The sequence below is a fragment of the Moschus berezovskii genome, chromosome 1, assembly GCF_049115385.1.
Source record: "Moschus berezovskii isolate FMDL1 chromosome 1, NW_MosBer_1.0, whole genome shotgun sequence".
Lineage (NCBI taxonomy): Eukaryota > Metazoa > Chordata > Mammalia > Artiodactyla > Moschidae > Moschus > Moschus berezovskii.
This window is the reverse complement of record NC_142460.1, coordinates 153357741-153369308: the sequence shown is the minus strand read 5'-3', so window position 1 is coordinate 153369308 and position 11568 is coordinate 153357741.

The following is an 11568-nucleotide window of genomic DNA, read 5'->3' as shown; positions in this document are numbered from 1 at the left end:
GCATGCTGTGTGCCAAATGCGATGTCCACGCCACACACCCCTGGGGGGTTTCCTCTGGCCCAGCTCCTCAGAGTTGCCAGACCTAGACAAAGGCTTATCCAAATAGCCACTCTTTGAGTTTGTTCCCAAGCAAAAGTGTTCCTCACTTAGAGTTAGACCAACAGCTTCCCACTGACCGTCAAAGGACCTTGCTCCCCAGGGGACCTTGGGAATCCAAGGTGCTGGCCTACAGGACCTTGCAGGCATGGTAAGGGGGCAGGAATGATCCAGGAGGCAGTACTTAGTCTGTCAGTCTTCCCATAATGTTCCAAGAAATGTTCAAGGAGCAGAAGTTGTTACCAAGAATAGGAAAACCTGGTCCCTAGTCTCAAGAAGCACAAACAGAACAAAACAAACAGGATAGTTACAGGACAGTGTGTACTATGAGAAAGGAATATCATGGTCCCTGAATTTAGGGAGTGGCTTGTTGCCCCCACTGAAGTCATCAGAGAAGCTTTGTGGGGAGACAGACATTTGAAGGATGGGCCACTTTGCAACATCTTGTTGGAAAGGATGCTGAGGATGGTCAACTACTAGTTGGGACCATTGGTTCAGTGTAGGTATGGGGTTGGGATTTGGGAGAAGGGATGGTGATAAGAGAGAAGAATTCCCAGCCCCAGGCTCCACGGTTGAAAATATAGAACATACCAGCAAGACCATCAGCTCCAAAAGGAGCTTGTCTGGTTTGATTCAGTTTGGATACCAAGCTCTTTTCTGTAACGCCCACGTAGAATCCACATGGTCCAGGCATTGTATTGAACTGTGTCTGGAGGGAGAGGCTTTTTAGGTCAAGATTTAATGAAGATGACAAAGGGTGTAGTTGAAAGTTACTGGACATAGAGTGAGTGCTATGGGGTAATTCCCAGTGGCTGAGTGAGTTTAGATCAGCACTCAGACTTTCCTCACAATGAAACTAGTGGTGGCCTTGAACTGGCAAGGTCTACAAAAGAGCTCTGATTTGTCTGTGGGCAGGAGGCCTTGTCTCCCCTCTTTGGTCTCTCCTGTGACACTTTATACCCAGATTGCAGCATCTGAAGGTGTTAAAGTGTTTATTAGTTTATAATTCTTGAGCCCTGAAACAGGATTGTTTGAAGTTCCATCAAGTATGACATGATCCCAGGGAAAAAAGTGTCAGGTCCCTGGGTGTGGACTGGGAGGGGCACCCTGTGAGGTCAATTTTTGCTGACCTCTAGATCACTTGGCAGTATACCATCCCATCCCACTCTTGTTCCCACCTCATATAAGTGATGCCCATCTCCTATGTCCTGCTCTGGGTGAAGGGAGGTGAAGAAGTAGGTGGATGGGGCTTGCAGAGTCCATTCTGAATGCTAAGGGGAGGTCTCAGGGACCTGCTGGGAGAAAAGGGAGAGGGGGGAGTGTTCTTTCCTGATTCTTCTTCAGGCCCAGTTCAGATATAAGGATAGAAAAGTTAACTAATGAAACAAAATAGAAAGACCCAATATGTGGTTCCTTGATTTACAAGAAAGGTGCCCCTGCAATTTGGTAGTGGAAAGGATCATGTTTGCCAAAACTGATACTAAAGTAATTGGATATCTGTATAGAAAGCAAAAATTAAAACAAAAACGAAAGAAAAAAACACATCACACCATATAAAATTAAGAAGGAAGACAGACCTAAATGAGGGAAGTTAATCAATAAATCAAACAAAGTGAACAAAACAAAATGAAAAGGCAATCTACTGAATGGGAGAAGTATTTGCAAACAGTATATCCAATAAAGCATGGATATGCAAAATATTTAAGAACTCATACAATTCAATAGCAAAATACCAAACACCTCCAATTAAAAAATGAGCAGAGGACCTAAAGAGACATTTTTCCGAAGAAGATATATAGATAGCCAACAGACACATGAAAAGAAGTTCAAAGTCCCTAATCATCAGAGAAATGCAAGTAAAAACCACAATGAGATATCACAATGTCACTTGTCAGATAGCTGTTATAAAAAAGACAAGATATAGCAAATGTTGGCAAGGATGTGGAGAAAAGGGAACCTTCATGTACTGTTGATGAGAACGTAAATTGATGGAACCAACATGGAAAACAATATGGAGGTTTAAAATTAAAAATAGAATTACCATACAATCTCGCATTTCTACTTCTGGTACTTTATCCAAGGGAAAACAAAACCACTAATTCAAAAATATATATAGAGAACTTTGTCCATTGCATCATTATTTACAAAGATTTGAAAACAACCTATGTGTCTCTCATTAGATGAGTGAATAAAGAAATTATAGTATGTATAAAATGGAATATTAATCCACCATAAAAATGAATGAAATCTTGCCATTTGGAACAATGTAGGTGAACCTAGAGGGCATTGTTCTTAGTAAAATAAGTCAGACAGAGAAAGACAGATACCATACAATTTCACTTCAGTTCAGTTCAGTTCAGTTCAGTTGCTCAGTCGTGTCCTACTCTTTGCAACCCTATGAATCATAGCACGCCAGGCCTCCCTGTCCATCACCAACTCCCGGAGTTCACTCAAACTCATGTCCATCAAGTCGGTGATGCCATCCAGCCATCTCATTCTCTTTCGTCCCCTTCCTCCTGCCCCCAATCCCTCCCAGCATCAGAGTCTTTTCCAGTGAGTCAACTCATCGCATGAGGTGGCCAGAGTATTGGAGTTTCAGCTTCAGCATCAGTCCTTCCAATGAACACCCAGGACTGATCTCCTTTAGAATGGACTGGTTGGATCTCCTTGCAGTCCAAGGGACTCTCAAGAGTCTTCTCCAGCACCACAGTTCAAAAGCATCAATTCTTCGGTGCTCAGCTTTCTTCACAGTCCAACTCTCACATCCATACGTGACCACTGGAAAAACCATAGCCTTGACTAGACGGACCTTTGTTGGCAAAGTAATGTCTCTGCTTTTTAATATGCTATCTAGGTTGGTCATAACTTTCCTTCCAAGGAGTAAGTGTCTTTTAATTTCATTTTTATGTGGAATAAAAGAAAAACCACAAATGAACAAACAAGAGAACAGAAACAGACTCATAGATACAGAGAAGAAATGAGTTGTTGCCAGAGGGGAGAGAAGGAGGCAGACAGGTAAAATAGGTGAAGGGGATTAAGAGATACAAACTTCCAGTTAGAAAATAAATAAAGAAGTTATAGGGATATAATATACAACATAGGGAATATAGTCAATAATATTGTAATAATTTTTCATGGTGAGAGATGGTAACTAGATTTGTGGAGATAATTTCATAATATATAAAAATATTGAATCACTGTGTTGTACACCTGAAACTAATATAATACTGCATGCCAAATATAAGTCAATAAAAATAAAACAAAAGCTTCTAGTAGAAGATAGAGATTTGCATGACTCTGGAATAGGACAGGGTTCTTAAATAAGACATGGAAAACTACAAAAAAACATGTTTGTCCAAAAACCCAACATTTAAGCCTTGGATTATTTTTTTTTTCTTAACTGATTTCTCTGGTGAGAACTTCCAGTACTATGTTGAATAGAAGTGATGAGAGTGGGTAATTTTGCTATACGTCTGAAACTAACACAACTTTGTAAATCAACTGCTCCAGTAAAAATTCTTTAGAAAGAAAGAGAAATGTTTAAAAAATACATGAAAACTTTGTAAACCTAGAATATTTTAATATTGAAGTGAAAATAAATATTTGATCTTTAACTGTCTAAAAAAAAAGGAAGTGGTGAATGTGGGTATCCTTGCTATATATGAAAGACATACAAATAGTCAACAGGTATATGAAAAGATGCTCAACATCACTAATCAGGGAAATGTAAATCAACCCACAATGAGATGTGACGTCACACCTTTAGGATGGCTATTATATATATTAAAAAAAACCACAGAAACTTACTAGAGCTAATCAATGAATATAGTAAAGTTGCAGGATATAAAATCAACACACAGAAATCCCTAGCATTCCTATACACTAACAATGAGAAAACAGAAAGAGAAATTAAGGAAACAATTACATTCACCACTGCAAGGAAAAGAATAAAATACTTAGGAATATATCTACCTAAAGAAACAAAAGGCCTATATATAGAAAACTGTAAAACACTGGTGAAAAAAATCAAAGAGGACACTAATGGATGGAGAAATATACCATGTTCATGGACCGGAAGAATCAATATAGTGAAAATGAGTATACTAACAAAAGCAATCTACAGATTCAATGCAATCCCTATCAAGCTACCAATGGTATTTTTCAGAGAACTAGAGCAAATAATTTCACAATTTGTATGGAAATACAGAAAAACCTTGAATAGCCAAAGCAATCCTGAGAAAGAAGAATGGAACTGGAGGAATCAACCTGCCTGACTTCAGGCTCTACTACAAAGCCACAGTCATCAAGACAGTATGGTACTGGCACAAAGACAAAAATATAGATCAGTGGAACAAAATAGAAAGCCCAGAGATAAATCCACGCACCTATGGACACCTTATCTTTGACAAAGGAGGCAAGAATATACAATGGAGAAAAGACAATCTCTTTAACAAGTGGTGCTGGGAAAACTGGTCAACCACTTGTAAAAGAATGAAACTAGATCACTTTCTAACACCATACACAAAAATAAACTCAAAATGGATTAAAGATCTCAATATAAGACCAGAAACTATTAAACTCCTAGAGGGAAACATAGGCAAAACCGATATAAACCACAGCAGGATCCTCTATGACCCATCTCCTAGAATATTGGAAATAAAAGCAAAAATTAAAAAATGGGACCTAATTAAAATTAAAAGCTTCTGCACAACAAAGGAAACTATAAGCAAGGTGAAAAGACAGCCTTCAGAATGGGAGAAAATAATAGCAAATGAAGCAACGGACAAAGAATTAATCTCAAAAATATACAAGCAACTCCTGTAGCTCAATTCCAGAAAAATAAATGACCCAATCAAACACTGGGCCAAAGAACTCAACAGACATTTCTCCAAAGAAGACATACAGATGGCTAACACACACATGAAAAGATGCTCAACATCACTCATTATCAGAGAAATGGAAATCAAAACCACAGTGAGGTACCATTTCATGCCAGTCAGAATGGCTGCTATCCAAAAGTCTACAAGCAATAAATGCTGGAGAGGGTGTGGAGAAAAGGGAACCCTCTTACACTGTTGGTGGGAATGCAAACTAGTACAACCACTATGGAGAACAGTGTGGAGATTCCTTAAAAAACTGGAAATAGAACTGCCATATGACCCAGCAATCCCACTGCTGGGCCTCCACACTGAGGAAACCAGAATTGAAAGAGACACATGTACCCCAATGTTCATCACAGCACTGTTTATAATAGCCAGGACATGGAAGCAACCTAGATGTCCATCAGTAGACAGATGGATAAGAAAGCTGTGGTATATTGGAATGGAATATTACTCAGCCATTAAAAAGAATAAGTTTGAATCAGTTCTAATGAGGTGGATGAAACTAGAGCCTATAATACAGAGTGAAGTAAGCCAGAAAGAAAAACACCCATACAGTTTACTAATGCATATATATAGAATTTAGAAAGATGGTAATGATAACCCTGTATGCGAGACAGCAAAAGAGACACAGATGTATAGAAGTCTTTTGGACTCTGTGGGAGAGGGCGAGGGTGGGATGATTTGGGAGAATGGCATTGAAACATGTATATTATCATATGTGAAATGAATCGCCAGTCCAGGTTTGATGCATGATACAGGATGCTCGGGGCTGGTGCACTGGGATGACAAAGAGGGATGGGATGGGGAGGGAGGTGGGAGGGGGGTTCAGGGTGGGGAACACATGTACTCCCATGGCAGATTCAAGTCAGTAAATGGCAAAACCAATACAATGTTGTAAAGTAAAATAAAAAAAAAAGACAAAAGATATTGGTGAGTTCAGGTCAGTCGCTCAGTTGTGTCCGACTCTTTGCAACCCCATGGACTGCAGCACTTTAGGCTTCCCTGTCCATCACCAACTCCCGGAGCTTGCTCGAACTCACATCCATTGAATTGGTGATGCCATCCAACCATCTCATCCTCTGTCGTCCCCTTCTCCTCCTGCCTTCAATATAACCCAGCATCAGGGTCTTTTCCATTGAGTCAGTTCTTCACATCAGGTGGCCAATGTATTGGAGCTTCAGCATCAGTCCTTCCAATGAATATTCAAGACTGATTTCCTTTATGATTGACTGGTTTGATCTCCTTGAAGTCCAAGGGACTCTCAAGAGTATTCTCCAACATCACAGTTAAAAAGCGTCAATTCTTCGGCGCACAACTTTCTTTATGGTCCAACTCTCATATCCATACGTGACTACTGGAAAAACCATAGCTTTGACTAGATGGACCTTTGTTGGCAAGTAATGTCTTTGCTTTTTAATATGCTGTCTAGGTTGGTCATAGCTTTTCTTCCAAGAAGCAAGCGTCTTTTGATTTCATGGCTGCAGTCACCATCTGCAGTGATTTCAGAGCCCCCCAAAATAAAGTCTGTCACTGTTTCCATTGTTTCTCCATCTATTAGTCATGAACTGATGGGACCAGATGCCATGATTTTTGTATTTTGAATGTTGAGTTTTAAGCCAGTTTTTTCACTCTCTTTAACTTTCATCAAGAGGCTCTTCAATTCTTCTTCACTTTCTGCCATAAGGATGGTGTCACCTGTATACCTGAGGTTATTGATATTTCTCCCAGCAGTCTTTATTCCAGCTTGTGCTTCATCCAGCCTGGCATTTTATGTGATGTGCTCTGCATATAAGTTAAATAAGCAGGGTGACAATATACAGCCTTGACCTACTCCTTTCCCAGTTTGGAACCAGGCCATTGTTCCATGTCTGTTTCTAACTGTTGCTTCTTGACCTGCATTCAGATTCTTGGGAGGCAGGTAAGGTGGTCTGGTATTCCGTCTCTTTAAGGATTTTCCACAGTTTGTTGTTATCCACACAGTCAAAGGATTTGGTGTAGTCAGTAAAGCAGAAGTATATTTTTTTCTGCAAATCTCTTGCCTTTTCTATGATCCAACAGACGTTGGCAACTTGAGTACTGGTGAGGATGTGGAGAAATTGGAACCCTTGAATACTGTTACTGTAAGTGAAAAACAGTGCAGCCACTGCAGGATATAGTATGGAGGTTCCTTAATATTTTAAAAATAGAACCAGTAATCCCACTTCTGGTATTTATCTAAAAGAGTTAAAATCAGGATCTTGACAAGATATTAGCACTTTCGTGTTTGCCACAGCACTATTCACAATAGCCAAGATGTGAAAACATCTAAATGTTCATTTACAGGTAATCAATAAAGAAAATATGGTATACACATACAATGTAATATTATTCAGCCTCAAAAAAGGAAATCCTGCAATGTGCAACAACATGGGTGAAACTTGAGGACATTATGCAAAGTGAAATAAGCCAGTCACAGAAAGACAAACGCTGCCTGATTCCACTTAAATCAAAGAGTGGAATGGAGATTGCCAGGGGCTTGAGGAAGGAGAAATGAATTACTAATCAACAGTCATAAATTTTTCTGTTAAGCAAGATAAAAAAGTTCTAAAGTTTTGCTATACAACATTGTACCTATAGCCAACAATGCAGTATTGTATTGTGCACTTAAAATTTTAAGAGGGTGGTTTTGTTGTTACCACAATAAAATAGCACATTGCTTTTGTTTTTAAGGGAACCCAGGGGAAAACAGCATAGGTCACCCCTCTTCCCCTTATCTGATGTCTCTGGGAGTTGGGAGTGTGGAGACCCTGGCCTGATGACATCTGACTGGGAGTGTCCAGTTGGGTGGGAGCAAGGATGATGGCTGCCCCACTGCCACCTCTAGCATCTTCCCACCTACAAAGGGAAAAACAAGAACCAGAGGCCCCAGGCACTCCCGGGAGGTCTGGTCCTGACAGCTTCCTCCCGGAACAATGAGCTGACACTGGATAGTCTGCAATCACCCGCCAGTTACTCTTCCTGTCGCAGCTCAATCAGCTTGTCAAGGCCTGGGAAACGAGGTGGGGTCTCTGGATGTGTAGGTTCCGGTCGGACAATTTCAGAGTCCCTAAATGCATTCCAGCTCCCCAGGTTCTGAGCCAATTGCTTTGCCTGCCTATTTTTAGAGGGATGTTTAAAAAAAAAGTGGCCAACTGAATGAGTTGGTTTCAATTTCCTTTGCTTAAAGATGTCATGTGTTGTGTTCATGCTGGTGGTCTCCAGTGTTGGAGTGGGTTGCAGTCAAATGCTCGTTTGGAGAGACGGAGTGACTACTGGAAAATGTCCACCTTTCACTATAGTTTAGTCTTCTCTTTCCAAGGCTGATTTCAGCTTTTATATCATTCTTCCAAAGTCTCAGTCTGCTCCATGCTGGCTGCTGGAGACAGCAGTGAAGGAACACAGTCTTTACCTTCTAAGAGTTTATGTTGTTGGTGTGATTTAGTTGATAAGTCATGTCTGATTCTTTTAGAAACCCCGTAGACTGTAGCCCACCAGGCTCCTCTGTCCATGGGATTTCCTTGGCAAGAATACTGGAGTGGATTGCCATTTTCTTCCCCAGGGGATCTTCCCGACCCAGGCATGGAACCTGCATCTTCTGCGTTGGCAGATTCTTTACCACCAAGCCACCAGGGAAATCCTAAGAGCTCATAGCTGATTGGAAATAAGCATGCAGTAGTAGGAGTGTGGGTAGTGGGATGGAGGGAAGGTGTCTGCTTCCCTGGTTAGTGGGATCAGAACTCAGGCTGGGGCACAGGACTTCTAGGTTGTAGGTCTACATCTGCTATGTTTTATACATCACTGTACAAACTGATATTCACCTCTTAACTTCTGCAGGCCTCAGTTTTCACCTTTGTAAAGTGGGAGGGGAACCCCTGTGTTCTGGCAACCCTCTGGAACCATTATGAGGGACAGAAATCTGCTGTGAAGTTGCCTGGGAGAAGGGGATGCAAATATGGCTTAGGTGCTGATGTTTGTGTTTGTTCTGTTTGCTACTGCCAGTGAACAAAGGGCTAGGACTGCACTTGGGGAAAACATACCTTGAAGTTCTTCATTTCTCTGAGTATACCCAGAGTCCTCCCAGAATACCAAGACCACTGTCAACACTGTGGTCTTGTTGCACTTCACAATGAAGGCATACCTGGGTAGTGCTGGCTAGTAGTCCAGCTGTCCAGATAGAGCCCTCCTGGGAGCAAGTCTACATGAGTTCAGGCTTGATGGTGCCCACCTCATAGATGGGAGCTGGAAGCAAGGATGAGAAGGGGCTTTGCTGCCGTACAGAATGAGTCCTGTCCTGTGGCTCTCATAGTTCATAGTAGAATCTGCCTTTGTTTCCCTGTTCCTCTCCCTGCACTTGGATGAGTATTAGAATGTCCCTGCCTGGGTGTAGCAATATTAGAGGAAGGTGGAGTTGGAGGGTCACAGAGTAAGCAATGCTCCTGAGTGTGGTATAGGGCGACAGGATGAGGAGAGAGGCATCCTGATGAGGGGCGACTCTCAGGTCACAGGGGTCAGGAGACCTGTGGAGGAGTGGCCATCCCTTCCCAGAATACTATTCTCCGGCCACTGCAACTGATGGACTTGCTGTCCTTGCACTTTTCTCTCACTTTGCTCTCTCTACTCCTCACCTCTCCTTTTTCCTTTTCTTTCCCCTGTCTTTCTCCCTTTGTCTTCTCTCAGTCCCAACTCTGCTCAGGTATCCCACTGTCTCCAGAGTCATTCAGCCCAGCGACAACAGTGCAAATTTCTGTTCCCATCTTTAGTCATTTCTAGCATATACTTTTTACATCTTTGATGCTAATTATAATAGTTGCTTTAAAATCCTTGTCTGCTAATCCCAATATACATATCTCCATTATTTGTCTTTTCTCTTGAGAATTTATCACAGTTTCCTGTTCTTAATATGTTAAGTAATATATTTTTAATTGTATCCTACACCCTGTGAGTATAATATTGTGGAGGCACTGGATTTTGTTATATTCTTATGGAGAATGTTGATTTTTTGTTTGTTTGTTTTAGCTGGTCATTAACTGGGTTGGATTCAAACTGCAAACTCTTTTTCTGGGGCAGCAACACAAATCTCACTGAGTTCTTTTATCCTCAACTAGGCAGCTTTGATCCTGCTCCATGAGTGCAGGGGTCAGCAGTGACCCATGGTTTGACAGAATTTATGTATAGAATTCAGGGCTCCTTGTCTTCAGATCTATCCTTAGAAAGGAGATTCCCCTTTCACTTTGCAGCAGCTAAGGGCTTCCTGAACTTTATCTTCTGGTACTTTAAGTCAGAAAACTATGCATTTTCCTTAAGAAATTTGGTCACGTCTCATGATGCTCATGGCTCATCACAGCTCAGACATGGCTCAGTGTCTGTTCAAGTTGACTTTGAACTGTCTTCAAGCTAAAAGCCATAAAAATGGGAAATTTTTATGGCTTGTGCCCCATCCTTTCTTCCACATGCCAACTCTTTTCTAGAATCTGCTTGCTTTTGGTCGCTCTCCAGTACCTTTAGATAGTTGTATTAATATTTTTAATTTTGTCCAGAATTAATTGGATTTGTCCAGGATTAATTAATTGGTTATTGGATTATCACTGGGTCCAATAAGAGTTCACTTGGTTGTTCAGTTCAGTTCAGTTCAGTTCAGTCGCTCAGTCGTGTCCGACTCTCCGCGACCCCATGAATCACAGCACGCCAGGCCTCCCTGTCCATCACCAACTCCCGGAGCTCACTCAAACCCATGTCCACAGAGTCGGTGATGCCATCCAGCCATCTCATTCTCGGTCGTCCCCTTCTCCTCCCGCCCCCAACCTTTCCCAGCGTCAGAGCCTTTTCCAGTTGGTTGTACTAAAGGTGAAAGTCCTCTTTTCTCTTTCACCTTTTTTAGACTGTTTGTCTCATGGTTTCAAGATGACTGTGGTGGTCCAAGCCATCATGTTAACATTCCAGGCTGCAAGGACAGTGAAAGAGGAAGGGCAACATGTGCTTTCCAGCTGCATCAGTCACCCTTTAAAGGATAGTCCCGTAATTCTCCCCCAACAACTTCTACCTGAATCTTATTGTCAGAATTTAATTGCAGAGTTATGAATGTGAAATGTTATTATTAAGCTATTCAGTTCAGTTGCTCAGTTGTGTCCGACTCTTTGAGACCCCATGGACTCCAGCAAGCCAGGCTTCCCTGTCTATCACCAACTCCCAGAGCTTGCTCAAACTCATGTCCATCAAGTCAGTGATTCCATCCAACTATCTCATCCTCTGTCATCCCCTTCTCCTCCTACCTTCAATTTTTCCCAGCATCAGGGTCCTTTTCAATGGGTCAGTTCTTCCAATCAGGCCAAAGTATTGGAGCTTCAGCTTCATCATCAGTCCTTCCAATGAATATTCAGGACTGATTTCCTTTAGGATTGACTGGTTGGATCTCCTTGCGGTCCAAGGGACTCTCAAGAGTCTTCTCCAACACCACAGTTCAAAAGCATCAATTCTTCGGTGCTCAGCTTTCTTTGTGGTCTAACTCTCACATCCATACATAACTACTGGAAAAATCATAGCTTTGACTAGATGGACCTTTGTTGTCAAGTAA